Source organism: Desmodus rotundus, chromosome 1 (genome assembly GCF_022682495.2).
Source record: "Desmodus rotundus isolate HL8 chromosome 1, HLdesRot8A.1, whole genome shotgun sequence".
NCBI lineage: Eukaryota > Metazoa > Chordata > Mammalia > Chiroptera > Phyllostomidae > Desmodus > Desmodus rotundus.
The window spans coordinates 111,320,631-111,343,159 of NC_071387.1; the positions used below are offsets into that span (position 1 = coordinate 111,320,631).

General features: G+C 42.1%; 1 pseudogene; it reads right to left on the reverse strand.

Annotated features, from left to right (window-relative positions):
• The window catches only part of LOC112314782 (small ribosomal subunit protein uS5m pseudogene), a 119,142-nt pseudogene extending 97,685 nt beyond the window's left edge, over positions 1 to 21,457 (reverse strand).
• Between the last annotated feature and the right edge of the window lie 1,072 nt (positions 21,458 to 22,529).

The window sequence follows — 22,529 nt, forward strand, 5'->3', positions numbered from 1 at the left end:
GGTGAAGATGTGTAGGGAACTTACCAAGGAAAGGGAACTGATATTTTGGGGGACACCTACCAGGTGTTAGAACTGGTGGAAGCAGATGTCTTCCCAATAATCCTTGAATTACACACTATTATTCCAATTTTCCTTAGGAGAAAACTGAGTCACATGCAGGGAAAGTAGTCTACCCCCAGACACACAACCAGCAAGCTTCAGATGCAGACTTGATTCCTAAGAGTGTCCTGCTCTCCCTAAGGACCTGCTGTTCCTTTGGGTAGCATGGGAGAGATGCTTAGTTTCTAACTATTGTGGTGCAACTTGGGATGCCAGCTAGTTTTGTGGTCCTGGGTCTCTCTCCTACCTCAAGGCTGGTCTGTGTGGCGTGGGCCCTGCTGCCTTCAGGAATGGGAGGAGGCAGTCAGGGCTGGGGGAAATGAAAGAGTTCCCAGAGCACCAGGCAAATGAATGAATTCCACTCATCTTGTTTGTTTCCTTATGGGGTCATCCATCATGATTTAACAACCTGAAACCCAGGGGAGCTACAGGCATGCTTCCTTCCCAAAGCCACGAGTGTAATTGATGGCTGAAAAACTAACTTATTTTTCTGTTACTATTACCTGTATCATGTCCATTATACTATATTATATACTATATTATCTTGTAATCTAGACTCCCTTCTGCTGCATTGCCATTTGCTTATGAGAAGCCTTGGTTTTCCTCATCCTTTTAGAACTCACTAAGGATGGCAGATTCTCTAGGTGTAATGCAAGCAGGTATTTGTTGAGGGTTCACTGTTTGCAGATAAATGGGGGCTACAGCAGCGTGTTGGTGTTGCTTGTCTTCAGGAAACATCCTATTATTCCACCATTTAATTTATTTTTAGATGTTTGCGATTTAATATTTAAAACACACAGAATATATATAAGGTATGTAAATATGATGCATATTAATAAATGAGGACCCATGAAATCATTGCATATCCTTTCAACTAAAATTATCAATACTGCTGGATCTACCTGGGTATTAGTTACCTTTTCCATGACCCCATCCATGGTTATACAAAAGTCCACTATCCTGTTTTTGTGTTTATTATTACCTTTTATGGTGATAGCACATTTATCACAAATCTATTACTCACTATGTATATTTGGTTTTGTTTGCTTTTGAACTTTACAAAAATAGTAACATACTATAATAATATTTTGGGTTTTGCCTTTTATACTCGATGTGGTTTCTAAGATTTACCCCACTTTTTAAAGCCTCTTTTCTCTCCTTTCTTTGAAGTTTTTGCTTGTTTGCTTTTGTTTTGTTTTCATGGTATGTTTTTTCCCCCTCCTTGTTTGGAATTTTTAAATTCTGGAATTAAAAATTCCAAAATTCCACTGTTAAAAGTCCCCAGATTCTAAAATTCTAAAAAATTTTAACTCCCTTTTCTTTTATTTTTCCCTTAATATTTTACTGTGTAGATCTAACATAATCAAAGGTCATTAAATGTCTTACCTCTCCTTCCAAATGATAGAAGGACTTTACAATGCTCGAATGCCAAGAGTCTTCCTCCTGACTCAAAGGCCAATGTCATAAATTGTTTCAATTTTGCCTGTCTTTTAAACCTCACAAATAATAATATTATTACTAATATTTTATATAGACATTGATAAATATAGATTATCTACTAGTTTAAGAGTTTATTTGTTGGCTATTCATTTCTTCTTGTACCTGAGAACTTCCTTCTGGGCCACTCTTATTTTTCTGTTTTATTTAGAATTCCTTTAGTGAAGTTCTATTAGTAGTAAAATATCTCAGTTTTTGTTCATATGGATATATCATCATCTCACACTCATTCTTAAAAGATAGGCTTGCCTGATTCACAGTTTTTGGAATGATGATCATTTCCTTTTAGAACTTTGAAGATGTTATTCCAGTGTCTTGTGGCTTCCATTGTTGTGGCTAAACACTCAGTTGATAATCTAAACATTGCTATTTTGAAGGTAGTCTGCTTTTTCTTCTAAGAACTTTTAAGTCTTTGCTCTGTCTTTGATGTTCTGTGGTTTCATTGCAATATGTCTAGGTATGTGTTTCTTTTAAATAATCTTGCTTATATATATTGTGCTTGTTGTACCTGAAAATTTATGTATTTTGCCACTTCTGGAAATTTCCCATCCTCTATCACTTTAAATACTGCCTCTCATTAATTCTTTCTATTTTTTTCTCTCCTGGGGCTCCAATTAGACCTATATTAAATAGTCTGTTTCTTTCTATCCTTATATAGAAACTTCTATGGAGATTAAACTTCTCTTTAATAGAGTGGTTCACTTCTCTATCAAATAGTTAATAGGTTAAACTCTCTTTGAGGGTTTTCATCTCCTGTCTATTTGTGTTCTGAATAATTTCTCCTGATATATCTTTGCTTTAATTCTCTCTTCTGCTATTTAAAAAAAATCTTAATTGAGTATATAACTTCAACCATTATATATTTTATTTCTAAAATTTTCATTTGGTTCTTTTTCAACTATACCTGTTCATTCTGATACTCTTTGTTTACTTTCTTATTCTTCTAATTCCATATTTTATTTCTTTAAATAAGTGTTTTAGATACAATTATTTTATATTATGTATCAGGTTGTTTCTATGTTTTCAGTATCTGAAATTAGTGGGGGTAAATGTTTGTTGTTTATTATTTGTGCTAATTCTCACTCAGGTTGGCATCTTTTGTAGTGGGTTTGGTGATCTTTTATTGTGAACTAATAGAGGTTTTATCTATGGAAATCCTGAGAGCCTAAGTAGGAGGTTCTTCCTAGCAGAGAGGATTTGCATTTGCTTCTACTAGGAGCCAGGAGAGTGCTCTGTTTTCTTTTAAGAAAACTGCGGCAATGTGGAAATCTCAGATTCCTATGCCCTGCCTTGCCATAGTCACTGATTGGTTGTTATTTTAACAGGAGCCACACACTGTCCTGGATGTTCCACAAACATTGTTTCTGGCCTTCCCAATAACCTTGTCACCCCCTTCACTGATGAGATGCAGGCTCAGTGAGGTTCGCAATGCTCTTGATGTCCTGCACTGCCACACAGTCTCTGCTCATCAACCACCCCCCTTCAACGGGAATCTCAGATGCTGCCCTCTCACTGACACCAACCTCGAGCCACAGAACTGTTCTTAGCTTCTTGCTCCCCTCTGTCTGTTCTTTTTTTAAATTATTGTTGTTCAAAGACAGTTGTCTGCATTTTACCCCCGCCACTCCCTCCCACCCCAGCCATCTTCACCTCCCTCCCCTGATACTACCCCTCTTTGGTTTTGTCCAATATGTCCTTCATACGTGTTCCTGAAAACCCTTCACTCTTCCCCTCATTTTCCCCTCCCACCTTCCTTCTGGTTACTGTTTGTTTGTTCATTATTTCAATGTCTTTGGTTATATTTTGCTTGCTTGTTTGTTTTGTTGATTAGGTTTCACTTAAAGGTGAGATCATATGGTATTTGTCTTTCACTGCCTGGCTTTTTCACTTAGCATAATGTGTTCTTATAACAATTTAGTCCAGCTATTAGAATTTTCATTCCATTTCACAGATGAAGCCTTTGGGGTCATTTATGGGCATTTGTGGAGAAGAGGCCACAAGCCTACATGAGTGTCAGAGAATTACTATTGTTCATCTGTGCCTCAAAGATCCATTGAGAGTCCCTTCCTCATAGGGCCTCGCCTGGCCCTCCACACACCTCAGGCAAACAATTATTTAAGTGCGATGTTGTTCAGAGATTACATACAGAGTGTTTTTAGTGGGTCTTCCCGGGTCTTCATGAATTTCTCTGTACTTTTACAAGCCAGTTCTTTGACACCTTATTGATCCATGTTTCTGCATCACATTTAATCAAATCTTCGGGGAATTTATTTTCACTTCTTTTGGTGACAGAATAAACATTTCCACAAACACCACAGAAACAAGTACTGTTACATGTTTTATTTATTTATTTCCCAAATTAAATAAAAATTGCTTGAGTTTCCACTTTCTGGGTTGGCCACAAGTTCTATTTTACCTTACTGGTACTTTCCTTAACTGTGAGTCATCCAACAATCCCAGGGGTCTATGGCAAGGTCCCAGTTAACATCATACTCAATGGTGAAAAACTGAAAGTTTTTCCCTTAAGACTAGAGTTCCTGTAAAATGAGGAAAAGTGGTCCTCACACCTTGTACTTACTCGCAACAAGGGAAAAGCTCCAGTATTTGTGGGCCTGTTAGTGTTCCTCATGGCCACAGATGGTGCTGTTGAACGCTGATCTGCAGCATTGGGCTACACAGCAGTGTAGCCTGTTACCTCCATAGAGTAAACCCTCTCCCTCACGTCTACATTTGACTCACTGGCCTTCCCCAGCTACAGCTCTTTGTACCAGTTCTTCCTTTTATTCACAGAGCTTTCTGTTCCAAGGGCTCTCCCCTCAGGAGTCCTGTTCCAGATCAGGTTTGCGTATCATATCCATCCGCCATGAGTCCCTTAACTCCTGTGGCATTTCCAGGGACAGAGCTTAGGAAGATCGACTCAAATCCGGACCATAGTTATTTAAGTCTCTGAAAGGAAAAAAATTATTTGGTTCCTTTTCTGGAAAACAGAGATGTACTGCCTTAAAAATATTTTTTTAAAACAATATGCAGAGGGAAAGGAAGAACTAGAACTTAGATTAACAAAAAGGTTAGACATCCTTTGTGGCAGAGAGTGCTAATTATACCCTGGCATTTATTTCCTCCTTATTCCTGGTAGTAGTAGAACCTCCCAAGCTTTAGCTCAATATGACCATCTAGCTAGAGACTACCTTTCCCAACTTCTCTCACAACTGTGTGTGGGCACGTAACTAAGTTGTAGCCAATGAGATGTAAGCAGAAGTGATGTGTGCAAGTTCAACTCATCATTTGAAAGGGAAATGCTTGCATTCTATCCTCTCTTCCATCTGCCTATAGGCTGGAATTCGATGGGGTTCTGTTAAGCCTGCTTCATTCAACTCTAGGGGTAAGGATTATACTCTGGAAGAAAAGACAATAACATAGAAGAAACTGGAGCCTGTGGATGATTACAATGGGCAAAAGAACCATGAGAGCCCCAGCTATTTACCTCTGGTCTAATATGTGGAAGAGAAATAGATCCCTATTTTATTTGAGCCATTTTCTTTTGAGGGTCTCTTATTCTAGCAGCTCCACCAATGTCCTAATATACATTTTCCCTGGGGGGATTGGAGAACATACCATCTCTGTCTCCCCAGGGAGGTCAATAAAGAGGAATTTCATATACATCTCTTGATAAAGGAGACAGAAACAAAGCACAAGTTAAGTGGGATCCTTGGCTGCATGTTATTTTAGGGTTCTGAAGCTTGTCTATCCAATGAAAGGAGGAACAGGGAGATAGAGTATCCTGGAGTCATATCACAAATGCACGGAGACAAAATCATTTGGATAGCAGCATTGTGTGGTGGGGAGAGTCTGGGCTTTGGAGCCAGATATTTCAGGGTTTACATGCTGTCTCTACCACTTAGTTGTACAAGTCACTACTCCCTCATCTGAAAGATGGGAATTGCAAAGCATATTTTATGTACTTGTTACAGGAATTAAACAAGATAATATATTTAAAGGTCTTAGCACAAGTCTTGTTAAAAACTAGGTGCTTAGTGAAAGTATGTTCCCTTTCTATATCTGACCTTTTAAGTATTGCACCAGGCTGCCTCTGAAAGGCATGTAAGACGTGATGTAATCTGACCTGTTTTTACTTTGTCAGCTTCAGCTGGGGCCACCTTTCCCTTGCCCATGACTCTCTATGACTGTTTCAAGCCCACGGTTAGTTTCCCTTTCATATTGTGACCAATCCAATTCTTTCCTGCCTCTGGGTTTTTGAACTTCCTTTCCTCTCTGCTTGCAAGCTATTGTCACTGTTGCATCTCAGAGAAGCCCTCCTAAGGCCACTATATCTAAAATAGCCCCTTGCCCATTGTGACAGGCAGAATAACAACTCCCCAAAGATGTCCACATCTGAATCCCCAAACCTGTGAATATGTTAGGTTACATGGCAAAGGTAAGTTAAGAATGAAGATAGATTCAAGGCTATTGATCTCCTTCAACTAGGGAGATTTTCCTGGAGTATCTGGGTTGGGTGAATGTAATCACAAGACTGATTCCTTAAAATTGGAAGAGGAAGGGAGAAGAGGAGAGTCAGAGAAAGAAATAAGAGCAGGGTCAGAGAGATGCTGTGCTGCTGCCCTCAAAGATGGAGGAAGGATCCATGAGCCAAGGAACACAGGTGGTTTCTAGAAGCTTTTCGAGAAAGGCAGGAGAATGAATTCTTTCCTAGGGTTGCCAGAAGGAACACAGGCCTGCCAACACCTTAATTTTAACCCCGTGTGACCCACATCAGACTTCTGACCTACATAACTGTAAGATAATGAATCTGTGTTGTTTTAAGCCACTGAGTGTGCGGTGACTTGTTGCAGCAGCAATGGAAAATGAATACCGTCATCCTAGCACACATCGCAGTCTGTGATTGTCTTTTCTGTTCGTTGACTTGAAGACTTCAGTCAACTGTGAGTTTTATGAAGACAGAGATATAGTTCATCTCATACAGCAGGTCACCTAATAGATTCAATATTTATTGAATGAATGAATGCGCGAATGAAAAAATAAATGGAACTTCCAGAACTCATTTTCCCATCTGCGGGGCTTCTTGTTTTAGTTAGGACATTCAGCACTTCTGAGTGTGCACAACGAGACGGAAATGTAAAGTGACAGGGGATCAGTGAGAGTGGTGGGAAAAGCAGACCAGGAATTCTGACTGCTGGCTAAACCAGGTCTGAAAATTCAAGTTCTGTTTGGGAGTGAGGCAGGGTACAGGAGATTAAAACCAGCCTATTTTTTAAAGCATTTTTTTCCCCAGCCTACTTTTAATCAGCTGCACATCTTTAGCCACCATCAGGAGGGGAGCCAAGTGTCCCACAGGCTGCCTTTTCTCTGGAAAAGTCCTCTGACCTGGACTCTCCAAGTTTTAACTACCTGCAACAGTTCTGCTGATTCACAGTGAGACCCAGCCCTCTGCCATTGCAGGAGTGTGTGTTTGTTTAATTAGGGCGCTGAGTACAGCCTCATCCGGTGGCAGATGTTGCCATGTGTAATATAATAAATAAAAGTCTTTATAGGACCCAGCAGGCAGTGGAGCCTTCAGTTAGCAGATGGCAAAATATTAAACTGGCAGAGCAATAACTTCACTGCCGGAATCAGCTGGTCCCTGCCCAGATTTGCTCCGACATGAATCAACTTCATATAGGATGTGTCACTCAGATGCAGAGTCATACCCTCACCTGCCTTCCCTCTCTCTCCCTGCTAGCACCATTCTTTCCTTGGCATCCCATTATTAAAGTCAGCTTCCTGGGGAGTGGAAATCATGTAACCCCATTAGCTGGTCCATGAGAGAAGCTGGCTGGGCTGGACTGTAGGGTTCCTTTACGGGGAAGGAAATGCAATGAGCCTGGTGGATGTTCTCCAGAGCCAGTTTCTGCTTGGCTTCAAATTAGCCAGACGGTGCATTACCTAGCCCCTGGGTCCTCAAGGTGCAAGAGGATGATCCTATTTGACTCCAGGAGTCCTCTGGTTTAGGACCTGGGTGAGCGGGGGCATGGCTAAATTAACTCAGGGGACCACAGCAAATTGAAGAGAACAGGCATTTTTGGCCTGAAAAGGAATTGACTGACATCTCTACAATTGCTGAGGGGGTAGAGAGAGAGGGACATTGGACTTATTTACCAAATGCCAGATTATGTTACTCATGGTTTTGGAGGGCTCCCTACATTCCAGCCAGGGCTCTGGATATGGGCTTTGCAGGCACAAGCCCATTGGATCTTCATCATAACCCCATGAAGCAGTAATAAACCCCCTTCCAGCACTTCCTGTGTGCCAGGTACTGTTCTACTTAACTTTCCCAATATTAAACCTTAAACCTATTTTCACATGGGAAAAACTGAGGCTCTGAGAGATGAAATGATTTGTTCAAGATCACACAACTAGGAGATGTCATAGCTGGGATGCAACCCAATTCCATCTAAATTTGGAGGTGCTGTTCTTAGCAATTGCACTATCCTTGACTCCAGGAAACTTAAAAGGAAACTCTGACAGAAGGTAGTGAAAATATAGACAAGATACTACCTAAAAAACTGGGTGGAGAACTGATACTAGGAAGGACATGGCACCTGACATTTGTTGGCCTTTATTGAAATTGATTTGCCTAATTTTTGACAGATATTTGAAATACATTTTCTCTTTTAACCCTTGAAGCAGCTACCTTATAATCTAATTTTACTGATGAGCAAGTTGGGATCAGACGGATGATCCAGCTTGCCTAAGGTCACACAACCAGCAAGGATAGGGGCCTGGATCGAAAAAGAACCTCTCTTTTGCTTAATTCACACAGCAGTTTTTAAAAAAGACTTCTTGGAACATGGCTTTGGAGATGTAGAGTTTAAAGGAGTGGAAGTGAGGGAAAGGCATTCCAGGCAGAGGGAACAGCATGAACGAAGCCCTGGCAAGTGTGGACACATGTGCATGTCTGTGTGTGTGCATGAATGTGAGTGGAGAGAGGGGAAATGAGGCTGATTGCCGAAGGGACTTGAGGAAGCCCTGGAAGCTCTGCTAACAGAGCTTTGACTTTTCTCCCCAGACAACAGCAGGGTGTTGAAGGGTTCTGGGGCAGCATTTGCTGATGCCCTAACAGGTCATGCTGTTAGGTTTCCACTGCCCTTAACTTCTCCACTAATTTCTATGGGGAAAGTGACATTCAAGACTGTCCTTCCCATCCTGGTCAGGAGAGTGAGGATGTGGGGAAGTCCTGAGGGTCAGGCTTTAGAATTTCTTCCAGTCCTGCCCTGCAGGGAGTGTTAGTTCAGAGAGTCTGGGGCCTGAGTGAGGGGTAGCCACTCACCATCTTCTGACCTCCCAACATCTGGATTCTTACAGCCTACTTTTCTCTGTGTTTGGCTTTGCCTGACCACCTGGATCTATCACCTTATCTGCTGACCCCCAAGCCAATGGGGCAGACCCTCTGGGTCCCATGGACTCCTGGCCTGGGCCTCTCCTCTCCAGCCAGTCCCGTGACTGCTAAGCTCAGCCTGAGCAGAAGACGCAACTCTGGGAGTTTGAGGTGAGCCTGGAGCTCCCTTAAACTTCTGTTTTATGGATCCACAGAATCATATATATATATCAGAGGTGATTAGCCAGCTCGTCCTCATTTGCTTTCAAATTCATTCTCTCTGTTTAAACACATTTTTTTAATTGGAATAGCAATACATGTTCATCATATACCATGAAGAAGATGGAGAAAAATATCAACAATAAGATGACAGCGAACTGTAGTCCCACAACCCAAAGACAGCCATTCTTCACATTGGGGCTCTTTCTTCACAGTCATTCATCCAGACATATGCAGCACACACATGCCTGTCTCTGTGAAATGATTGTAAAATTGAAATCATGTTGAACACACAAGTTTGTACTCCAGTTTTCTACCCTCATAAAATTAGTACCAACTTCTCACACCATTAAACCTTTTTCTAAAAATTTATAGAGATGGGAAAATACCTCAACATGATATTAAGGGGAGAAAAGCAGGACTCTGATTCATAAGTTCACTATACTTTCAGTTGTGTTGGATAAAAACACGTGTGTGCATGAGGGTGCATGGGTGAAATACCACAGAGAGTGACAGGACATCCTCCACGGGCTACCTCTGGGGAATGAGTTTCATTTTCTTCTTGGCATCATTCTGTATTTTCCAAATTTTTAATGATGAATTTTTATAATGAGAAAACTTTGTATAGTAACATAATATTCCAAGGTACAGACACACCATTTATTTAATTATTACCTCACTGAGGGCCTTTGAGTAATTTCTATATTTTTACAATTATAAATAATGTTGCACTAAATATGCATTCATTTGTTCACCCAACACTTCTGTCTAGAATGCACCATATATTGCAGTGCAGTATCTGCTCATGGCATGCGACTCCTGTCATTTCACACATGAGGCAACCGAAGAACAAAGAAATCACTAAGCCGGTTGGGGGCAAGATGGGTCTGCTCTTTCAGGTTTCAATTCTGAGGCTTTGTCTTTGAAAGACTGCCTCCCCTAAATCCCTGGCCCCCTCCATGGTAGATTGGATTATTTCCCATCAGATGTTCACTCCCATCCCTCTCCAACTGTGGATGGAGTTTAATTCCTTACCCCATGATTTTGAGCTTGGCCTTATGACTTGTTTTGGCCAATAGGATGTTAGTGCGCAGAGATTTGAAGTCAACTAAGTTTGGGGCTCCCACTCCTCACTTCTGCCATGGCCATGAGAGGTACATGCCCTGGGAAACTTGCTGGTCCCAGAAGAATGAGAGGCACACAGAATAGACCTGATCTGAACTGATGGCCTAGGGCCCAGCCCTGCCCAAATCAGCCAAACCCAAGCTGACCGTAGTGGCAGGAGCAGATATAAATCGTAAGCCACTGATTGTGTGCCATGTAGCACAGCTGTGGCGTGGTTGGCTAACACATCCTGTTCTACTCTCTTCATAGTCATTTCTTTTGAAATTCAGTCTTTGCTCGGTGGGGCATAATTTCTATGAGCAAAGAGGCAACATCCATTTTGTTCACTCTGTGTCGTCCACTTAGCATATAGTAGGTACTAAATGAACATTTACTGAATACAGGCTGACTGACTACTTCCAGAATACTTAGCACAATACTTGTACCCAATCAATATTTGCTGGATGGAATTGTTGAACCATCCAAATTGGTTTGTGCTATGTTCTGACAAATATATCTTTAAACTCAAGTTGTCATATGGGCCAAAAACAGTTAGTGGTGACACTTTTCTCCCCTTTGCTACTCTCCCACCTCACAAAAGATCCTCCTTGTGAGGTTACATACACTGGAAACAGATGATGTGTCAACTCTGTAATTTAAACCATGAATCTGCACTTGCTTAAAGATGAACTTGTTTGGAAGAAAAATGAGAAAAATGCTCGTGACTGCCCAACAAGTTTCTGGATAAGTGCATCAATTTGGGTTCTTGGCAGGTCCAGCACACATAATAAAAGAAAACTGCTGAGGTCAGCAGCAGAGAGAAGCCACACTTCTTATTTTCACAAACACAGTTTTGGGGATGGTAATCATATCTATTAGCAAGGGTGACACCACTGTGGGCCTGGCAGAAAAATGAGCTCTCCCACATTGCAAAATGAGCAGTGTGGAGATCGATAAATCATAAAATTAGTTGAGACATCATCTATCTTTCGTGGCTTTCCCTTTATTCCCTCAGGACACTAATTCATTTATTGCGTTTTATTGTTGGGAAAACACATCAAGCTCTGGAGGCTGCTTTCAGTTAGGGGAGCCAGGGCAATAACGTGTGTCATTAATTAGGCAAGATTGGGAGTTTCAGTCTGAACTCTGACCTCCACTCACTTCCATAAATTGAGTTTTAGGACAGCTTCTGTATCTTACTTCATCAAAAAAAGTGGTGTTATCGAAAGATGCCCTGAGAGGGAGAAAGCAGGACATGTCTGCTCACTCTGAAGAAACAGTAAATTTAGGGACAAACCAGGTGATAAGCCAGATGCAATATGAGTTGTCTAAAGATTAATTCTGTTATCTGCATGTAATTGAAGTCAGTGTGAGAATCTGGAGGGTACAGAACTTGGAACCATGTAGTAGCCATACAAGGGTGGGGGGAGCCCCCCAAATTGGAATTATCTTCTGGAGGGCAGGCCTTTTGTAGTACAGACTTCCCCCACTAGGTGAATGTTCTAGGAACCCATCTGTTTCAGTGTACCAGCTAGTGTTACTGTGAGAGGCTGGTTCGGCTTCAGTGAATTTCTTTGGAAGACTCTTTTAGTGTGTTTGCCCATTTCATGATGGGTGATTTATGAGTGAACCTACCCACACCTTGCTGAGTGTTCAGGAGTTTTTGACTAAATTTGGCTTGACCCCCATGCCCCACCCTCCCTATTCACCCAATCTCGCCCCAGGCAACTTATTTTTTGTTTCCCAGGTGAAAAAAGTCCTCAAAGGAAAATGGTTGGCTGATGTAAAAGAGGTTAAACACAAAATGACAGAAGCACTAAAAGGCATCAACAAGTTCAAAAACTGTTTTGAGCAGTGGAAATGAAGCAGGGTGCAGCCAAGAGGAGGGCCCCAAGAAGGGATTTGTAATGGGGTGCAGGACTCGGGGTGCCCAGGAAATATTAGAAAAATGTATGTAGGATGTCCTCACCCCCACAGGCCTGAGCCAGGGGGGATGGGACACATGGAACAGGGCCATTCAGAGCTGTTTTGGGTAGCAAGAGCTTTGCAGCTAACCCCTGGCACAGTCATTTAACATATCTATAACCTTTAACTGGTTTCATGGATGTGTTAAGTAGCTGTGGCCATGCTTTGAGCCAGGGGGATGGGACCAAATTCCACCCAGGATGGGACTGGGAAGTAACTCCCCCTGGTTACAGGGCCTGCGTGAGAGCGTGGAGATGATTGGCTCCATGCCATGGGGCCACACCTGCCCAGACTTACTATGGCAGCCCAGTAAAGCTGGAAGAATACAGGGATGCTGGCAGGTGTAGCTGACTGTAGGAGGAGTCAGAAATGGGGCTGCAAAGGAAGATGGGCACTGGGATTTAAACCTAGGACCGGCAGCCATAGAAAGAAGAGACCACGCGGCTTCAAAGAGTAGGGAGGACCACAAGGTTTTGGGGGAGAAGAAGAGACCACGCGGCTCCAAAGTAAATAGGGAGTGGACCACGCAGCTCTGAAGTAAATGGGAGAACCACGAGGCTCTGAAGCAAGTAGATAGATAGAGGTCCATGTGGTTCTGAAGTGGGGAAAAGGATCACGTGGTTCTGAAGGAGAGTAGAGAGGACCACGAGGTTTTGGAGTGCTTCTTCTTGCCACGCGGCTTAGGCAGCAGGAGAGATTTTGCCAGGAAGAAAAGGGGAGAAAGGGCTCTTGCTGGTGGGCCATGAGAAGGTGCCGCATGGCTTTGGATTAACTGGAGATTGCAGCAGCCACACAGCTGATGGTGTCGGGAGCCTGAATCACGGACTTCTACTTCTTTTCCTGAGACACGGTACCCCGGACTGGGCACAGGGAGAGGGAAGGACTGTGCATCTGTGGGTATTCTAAAGGACTTTAGTATCTTATTGAAGACATTAGGTCATTATTCTAAGTTTGTGTAACTTTTGAATAAACAATTCCTTTCCTTTTCACCAGTCTCTGGCATTGAGAGACGTCTTTCCTCTGGCGGCGGGCATTGCGAACCTAGCAGGTGGGCGTGGGGGAAGGAACCTCCAGAGACAGAAAGGGGGAATCCTTTCTGTAATAATTTATCGTGAAGGACCCACCCCCCCTCTTGCTCTGTAACAGAAAGAAAAGTCTTGATAGGTGTATTGCATAAAATAGAGAATACTTTGAAGGTGACTGAAGTTTAAACATGTAATTGTTTATAAATAATTTTTTATAAATAGATTCTGGTTTTTGGGGATCCCCCTTAGAATGTTGTCAAACATTCGAAGACATTGTTTGTCTTAGCATTCTTGATTCTAAGACAAACATTGAACAGATTTTTCAGGTTTCTAAAATCATTATGTATTTTTCATTTCATTTGATATGTACACTTAGCATAGGCCTACTACTCCATCAAACGAATCCTAGAGTGAAGGAAACATGGTAGTTATTAGATTGAGTGTTATCAGTTGCTGGATATTAAACCACAACAAACTTATGTTAAGACTAATTCATTATCACTACGATTCTGGAAGCTGGCTAGGCTTAGCTGGCAGGCCTGCTCTGTGTGACATAATTAGAGCTGCAGTCATGTGGGAGTTCGACTCGGCTGGAGTGTTCAACGTGGCTCACTTTCATGGTTGCTGAATTGGTTCTAGCTATTGACTGGGAGCTCAACTGAATTGCCTCAGTTCTTATCCATGTGTTTTCTCTGTGTGGCTTGGGCTTCTCCCAGCATAGCAGCTGGTTTTTAATGGGCAGGGAGTGAAAGTTGCCAGTCCTCCTAAGGCTTGGAAGACCTGGCACGTCACTTCCATCACATACTCGATTGCTCATTGCTGATCATAAGGCCAGGGCAGCCTAAGGGAGAGGGGAAATTGGCTTTGCTTCTTCACAAGAAGAATGGCATGCATGCTGGGGGCCATCTTTGGAAATTAGGAACCCGGTGGGTTCTGGTACAAAGTCTAATACAGACCCATCTGTGCTGTGGTCCTTTTGAGCATCCAACAATTGCTTTCCTTTCTGTCTGTGCAAGGAAGCTGAGCTTGGCTAAGCAAGGAAGAAGTTTTTGCTAGAAGGGAAAGGGCTGTGAGCTCTGATGAGGGGAGTGGTTAGTAGTTTCCAAAAGCTTTTATCAAGCCCCTCTGGCTCCTTGGTGTTCATGGAACAAAACATGAGCCATTTTTCATTTTTCACCCCTGCCTCCACCCAAGGCATATTTCCCTCTGACCCCAGACTCTCCCATTTCAGTAAATGCCACAACCATCCACTCAGTTACTCGGATTTTTAAATAAACATTAATGATGATTTTTTTTCACATTAATAATTTTTCTTTTCTTTATTAATTTTTATTGTATTTTTTCCATTAACATTTATCTCCCTTAAGTTGTTCAGATTTTTAAACTTGGAGTCATCTTTGCCTTTTTTCTTTCTCCTACATTCCACACCCAGTTCATCAGCAAGTGGCCAAGATACATACACAAGCCGTCTCTCTACTTTATCTTCAGGGCTATCCCACTAATCCAAGCCACCATCCCATCTCCATTGGAGCATTCCAGTAGTTTTTATAACTGGCCCCCCTGCTTTACCTCTTGCCCTGTTCAGTGTACTCTTCATATAAGAGTGAGAATGATCTTTAGATTAAATGGAATCCTAGCTTACAGCTCTCCAGAGACTACCCATTATACTCAGAATTAAACCCAAACCACATGCCATGGTCCACAAAGGCCTTTGTGATCTGGCCCCTGCCTATCACTCTTAGCTCATCTCCTAGCACTCTCCCTCTTGCCACACTGGTCTTCTTTCTGCTTTGTAAGCATGCCGTGGTCACTTGCACCTACGGTTTACTCTGAGAAGCTGCAGGCTCTGGGAGTGCATTGGGGACAGACCCTGCTCCTATGGAGCTTTCAGAGAAGGAAGACAGCAAATAAGTTAGCATGTGGATAGATGCCAAGAGACAGCAAGCATTAGGAGGATAAATAAAGCGGGGTAAGTGGATAGAGAGTGACAGGAGGGTGTACCTGGCAAGGGAAGGCGTCTAGGAGGAGGTAGCTTTGAGCAAAGACCTGGAAGAACTGAGGGGGTCCACCATGCAGATATCTTGGGGAAAATGAGACAAAGAAGAAACTCTTTCAAAGGCTCCAAGGTGGGCACCTACCTGAAGGTCTTGGAAATGATGGCTCTTATCAGAAAACATGCCACAAATAAGCCATAATTAAGTATGAAATCACATGGCTGAGGCAATGATGTGTGCTTTGTGGGGAGTTTCCATGAGAAGGGGCCTTCCTTTCAGCAAAGAACCCTGAGACACCTGTGCTCAAAGGAATTCTTTGCTGACCTGAACGGACCAGGCCTGTGCTCGGTTGCTATTCTGCTGTGCCCACTGCCTCTGGGCACCAGGTTCAGTGCTTGAGGCTCTGCCAACTTGACCTCCCTGGAAGAGCAGACTTCCAATACAAGGGCAAAGTGCCCCTCCGGTTGATGAAATCTTCGTGTCCCTGTTGACACCTCTAGAAGGACAGAAGAAGAACTTCAGGTTCCCATTCTGATGTGTGATTCATGTTTCGTTGCCCCTGAGAAGGTCCATCAGAAAGCTGGTGGGATCTGGGCTTGGGTGGACCTGGACTTGAATCCCACCATGATTGTTTTACTCCTGAAGGATTTGGTGAGAGTTGCCATAACCTGGACGAGACAGGGGTTCTTGGCAGGGAATCTCACATTTGGGTTATTTATGCCTGATATCATGGCTCTTTCCATTTTGTTTTGAAATTTTATTTTATTTTTGTATAAAGAAAATGTTTACATTATTGCAAACTAAAAATGGTATAGAAAGTATCCTTAGAGCACAGGGTTATGAAGAGGGGGTGCTGCTGAGTGGTGGCCCCAGTGGGGACAGGGGGCGTTCTATCATGAATATTGTTTAGCATTGCCATCCATGATGATAATTGAAAACAGATGAACTTAGTTGCTTCCCTGTGATTTCATCATGCTTATTCATTCATATGCCATTCCACACACCTCATTTATTTAAAAATATAAACCTTTTATTTTGGAATAATTTTAGATTTATAGAAAAGTTGTGAGGATGGCATAGAGAATTCCCTTATTTACCCTTCATCCAACTCCCCTGAATATCAGCATCTTCCATAACCTTGGTACGTTTGTCAAAACTAAGAAACTAACATTGAAATAATACTACCTATCAGTGAAACTACAGACTTTACTCAGATTTCACCAGTTTTTCCATGAATGTCTCTCTTTTTGGCCCCAGGATCCAATCCATGACATCACATTGCATTTCGTACTTACTTTTATTATTAATTTTTTAAAATTCTCTACATACTGTGTACCTTATTGACTGCATGTGGCCAGGTGGACCACTCCCCATGCCTCCTTCCTTGTTGTACCCCTGTTCCTTGGGTCAGAGAAGCCCTGCTTGCCCTCCTATGACTGCTGTCCTTCTCTCTCCACCCCGGGGAACCATTTTCTGCTGATTATCCTTCTATTGTTTTTCATTTTGCTAATGTAAATAAATATTCTGTATGTTCTTTTCTAAACCTTGCTAATTTCATTGAAAAGATATAAACTGGAGACCACTCTGCATTGGGGGCACAGAGCTCTTGCTCATCCTTTGGCATGATTTCACAGCACTCTGTTGGATGGCCGTACCATGGTTTACTGACCTATTTCCCTACTGGTGGACATTTGGGTTGTTTCTATTTATTGGATATCGTAGTACTGCAATGAATCAGTTGTGGTTATTTTAGGGAAAAAGATGAGGATGGGAGGGAGAAAAGTGATAGTCATTTGAAAAACATAAAGAAAGGAACCAAAGTGCTTTTTCTATGAAAACCTGGGACCCCTAAGATTTACCTTTTTTTCTCCTAGGATTGTCCCTTTACAATGGCCTGGACTGGCAGGCCAGCTTTGGCAATGTATCCTTGGAGATAAGCAAGGGGTCCTATAGATGAGGCATCAACATATGCATTTGAACTTGCTTTGCAACAGTTACTGAGGGGAGAAAAAAATGTGCCAGCTCAGGAAATAGACTCTAGTCAATAAGGCCTTCAGTACAAATATTCTCTTGGAATAATTTATTAACTCCCTGCAGACCTTGCGGTCAGGCACAATTATAATCTTCTCCCACAGAGCCCATTTAACAGGCTGGGGCTACCGCCTTCAGAGTGGAATTGAGGAGGCCCAGGGGGGTTTTGCAAACTGAGTCAGGTGAAGGTAATATAGAGGTAACCGCTCACTGTAGGGGGAAGAGCCAGGGCTGTGTGGGTGGGCAAACCTGGGTTTGAATCTTCACTCTGATCATTTTTTAGCTGGAGTCCTTTGAGCAAGTTACTTTATTTCTTTGAGCCTCAGTTTCTCCATCTGTTAGATGGGGGTCAGGATTGTTGAGGGGTTTAAGTGAGGTAAAGTCTGTAAAGGTCTTAGCATAATATGTGTAGTAAATGACGGATAATTTGGGAAGAAGTTTCAACTCCACAGGGTACAAACATGGAGCAGTTTGGTTTTTTGGTTTTTGTTTTAAAATCTATTATCAACTGTGTGTTAAATTTCTACCCTACTGGGTAGAAGAGGATCCCATAACTTTCTGATTACTTCCAGCTATTAAAACTCATAGCCAGGTCCAGTTTAAACCTCCAATTTCAGATCCTATGAAAAGTTCTCTCCTTTTCCAATGACAGACATGCAAAGAGGTGGTGGTGGTGATGGTGGTGGGTGTGTGTTTAGCTCTTTATACCCCCTTACCCCATCCTTAAGGTGTTGAGGTGGAGAGGAGGGAATGAGAAAGGGGAAGGCATACCTTTCACTTAACTTGTAAGAGCTGTAGATGTGGGATTAACATTTCTTTAAGTTAAAACTATAATTATTTATTATTTGTAAATAAAAAAGTTAAGGTTGGTCTTTCCTGAAAACAAACAAACAAACAAACAACAAAACCCCTGACTTTCCACAGCGTGAGATTGAGTCTCCTCCAGAGGCTGACCCCACTGACACTGTGGTGTGTGAGGCTGAGGGAGCTCAGGGGCGGCTCTCTTTAAACCTGACCATATGCATCCTTGATTTCCTGGGTGGTCTTCACCTCCTCCTAGTCCAATGATGTTTGGGGACCTCATCTTCTGGCTCTGGATCCTTTCTCAAGGCCCCCTGATGTGAAGCGACCAAGGTGGGCAGAGGGTTGTGCTCTTCCTGGAACTTATCAGCCAGCTGTTGGCAGATTCCCTGGTGAGAGAGCCCATGGAAGAGGCCCTGGGTGAGGTCGAGCTCTTCGGGGACCCCGAGACCTTGGCAAACATGTCTTTGATGCAAGTGAGATGGCAAATGGTGATGATGGCCCAGTGGCAGCAGAGGCCATAGCCTCTGGGTTGTTTCTTCATCTTGATGTATGTTCTTTTAAATGTGAAGGAGGTATCAGAAGTTTTCTTGCCTATGTTTTCCTCTAGGACTTTTATGGTGTCACAACTTATATTTAAGTCTTTTATCTATTTTGAGTTTATTTTTGTGTATGGTGTAAGTTGGTGGTCTAGTTTCTTTCTTTCTTCTTCTTCTTCTTTTTTTTTTTTTGCATGTACCAGTCCAGTTCTGCCAACACCATTCATTGAAGAGACTGTTTTACTCCAGTGTATACTCGTGCCTCCTTTGCCAAATATTAATTGATCACAGAGACTTGGGTTTATTTCTGGGCTCTCCATTCTGTTCCATTGATGTATGTGTCTATTCTTGATTACAGAGACCTTGTATTATAGTTTGATATCAGGTATTGTGATCCCTCCTACTTTGTTCTTCTTTCTCAAGATTGCTGAGGCTATTCGGGGTCTTTTTTGTTCCATATAAATTTTTGAAATATTTATTCTAGATCTGTGGAATATGCCATTGTTATTTTTAATAGAAATTGCATTTAATCTATAGGAATTGCATTGAATATATAGATTGCTTTGGGTAGTATGGACATTTTAGTGATGTTAATTCTTCCAATCCATGAACAGGGTATATGTTTCCATTTATTTGTATCTTCTTCAATTTCTTTCCTCAGTATTCTATAGTTTTCTGAGTACAGGTCTTTTACCTCCTTGGTTAAATTTATTCCTAGGTACTTTATTTTTCTGGTTGCTATAGTAAATAGGATTTTTTCCCTAGTTTCTCTTTCTGATAGTTCATTGTTGGTGTGCAAAAATGCCATTGATTTCTGAATATTGATTTTTTATACCACTATTTTGCCAAATTCACTTATTAGGTCAAGTAGTTTTTTGGTGGAGACTATAAGGTTTTCTATGTACACTATCATGTCTTCTGTGAATAATGACAGTTTTATTCCTCCTTTCCAATTTGGATGCCTTCTATTGATTTTTTTTCTTGTCTGATTGCTGTGGCTAGAACTTCCAGTACTATGCTGAATAAGAGTGGTGAAAGAGGACACCTTCGTCTTATTCCTGATCTTAAGGGGAAAACTTTTAGTTTTTGCCCATTGAGTATGATGTTGGCAGTAGGTTTCTTGTATGTGGCCTTTATAATAATACATTGGAAAAGTGTTTAACCTCTAAAATATATAAAGAAATCATACGATTCAATGCCAGGAAGACAGACAATCCAATTAAAAAATGGGCAAAGGGCCTAAATAGACACTTCTCCAAGGAGGACATGCAGAAGTCCCATAGACCTATGAAAAGATGCTCAACATCACTGGCCATCAGAGTGGTGCAAATTAAAACCACAATGAAATATCATATCCCACCTGTCCGAATGGCCATCATTAATACATCAACAAACAATAAGTGCTGGTGAGGATGTGGAGAAAAGGGAACCCTAGTGGACTGTTGGTGGGAATGCAGACTGGTACAGCCACTGTGGAAAACAGTATGGAATTTACTCAAAAAATTAAAAATGGAACTGCCTTTTGACCCAGTGATCCCACTGCTGGTATTATACCCTAAGAATCCTGAATCAACAATTCAAAAGAACCTATGCATCCCTGTGTTCATAGCAGCACTATTTACAATAACCAAGTGCTAGAAATAGCCTATATGCCCATCAGTAGGTGAGTGTGTGGTACATTTACATAATGGAATACTATGCAACAGAAAGAAAGAAGGAACTCCTATCTTTTGCAACAGCATGGATGGAACTGGAGAATATTGTGCTAAGTGCAATAAGCTAGTCAGTGAAAGACAAATACCATATGATCTCCCCTGTAAGAGTCATATAATGAACAAAATAAACTAATGAGCAAAATAGAACCAGAGGCATGGAAACATGGAATAGACTGACAGTGACTAGAGGAGTGGGGGAGGGAGATAATGGTGGAAAGAAGGGGGAGGGATTAGTCAAAGAACATGTATGAATGACCCATGGACATGGACAATGGTATGGGGATTGACTGTGAGAGCAGGGGTTGAGCTGGGCAGTGGAAGGCAAAGGGCAAAAAAATTGGGACAACTGTAATATGATAACAATAAAAAATTTTAAAAATAAAACAAAAGGAAAAAAATAAATGTTAAAGAGATGTCATGGAATATTGCATGGTCTTTATATCATTCTATATAATGCAAGTAGTCAACTGCTCTGTTCTTACTTTTCTGAAAGTGTCATCTGTTCACTTGCTTTCCCAGTGGCAAAGCTTGCGGCTCCATTGCCATTTCCCATGGTGACAAGGACATGGACTGATCTCTTTCTTTCCTCTTTTGCTGTCGTATTAAAAACATTTCTTACCTCAAGTATCCTGGCATCAAAATCATCATATGTTCCTCCATTGGGACCAGGATTGGGAGGGCCAAAACTGACACTTCCGAACCTTATGTTTCCACTCCAGCCTTGCTCCTGCTTAAGCTTCATCTTCCTCTTTTGGTCCCACTCTTCTTGCTGCTGGATGATATCAGCTTCCACCTTTTCCTGTTCTTTACTTTTGGGGGCAATGGTTGGTACAGCTCCATCCTCACAAGAGGGACATTCGGACCAGGACATACATAGGAGGCCACTACAGCTTTCACTGATAATCTAACTCCTGTTCAAAACCTTCCTTCCTTCTCTCTCTCTCTCTCTCTCTCTCTCTGTCTCTCTCTCTCTCTCTCTAGCTCTCTTTTCTCTTCCTTCTCTTGCTCCAGCACTGGCCTCTGTGAAAGTACCTTTCCATAGCTCATCTGTTGTCAATTTAGTGAAGAAACTACAGGATCTATATTGTTTGCCCATCAAGTTACTGGGAGAAAAAATCCAGATTGTGACACAGAGATCAAGGTGCTGAAAGGACAATTGTCTCTCATTCCTGGAGGGGACAAAGGGTCATTGCTGAGAACAGTCTTCAACGCCAAAGAGGAAGCTGTTGGAGAGGTGATTAAGTAAAGTGGCCTGGACCATAGACATCCTGCCAGTGTGCCACCCAGTGCAGGAAGGCAGCCCACTGTGCACACTGCCACCTGTGGTGTTGCATTTCTGACCTCAATCTGGCTGACAGCAGGTCTGTCTGAGGCACAAAACTTTTGCATTCCAACCCACAGAAACTCTATCTGATCAGTGTACTCTCTGAGTTCCAAGCCAAATAATAATAGTTCACATTTATTAGACATTGACTGTATGCCAGGGGCTGTGCTAAGTATTTTGTATGATATAACTTTTCTAACCCTAACAACAACTCTAAGCTAAGGTAGTAAATGTTCATTATGTCCATTGTACAGTTAAGACAACTAAGACTCAAAGAGATTGAGTGCCTTCCAAAAGTCACACAGCACACAGTGGTAGAAACCTAGGACTGACCAGCTCTGTAGTCCATGCCTTTAGCCATTTTGTTAGATGAGGAGCTGAGAAAATGTGAGTATAGATGGGGCAAAATCTTTTACTTTTTGAGCAGTCAAACCAGAGATCCCAGGCCAGTCACCCAATGGAGAGAAGTACATGAAGGGTCTCTCTGAGTTTTAAGTGCAGCTATGTGCAAGAATGAGAGATTAGGAGGGTTTTTGGATCCATTTCTGAAGGATCTGGGGTCAGAAAGAACTCAATCATCTATGGGAGGTTGGATACCACATGAGGGCTAAGACTGGAAAACCTGTCAGTGCATTGTCCGGTTTAGGTCTTCTGGCAGATCTAATGTGACAGAGGGCATTTAGAGCACCTGAATCCGTAGACAGTCTAACTCAATCAATCGAGTGCCCAGTTTTGCAAGCATTTTGACTGGTTTATTCCAGCATTTTGCTGAAATGCCTTGAGTTGCTTATGTTCCCAAATACCAATAGACACATTTGCATCATGTCTTTAAGTGCCCAGCTCT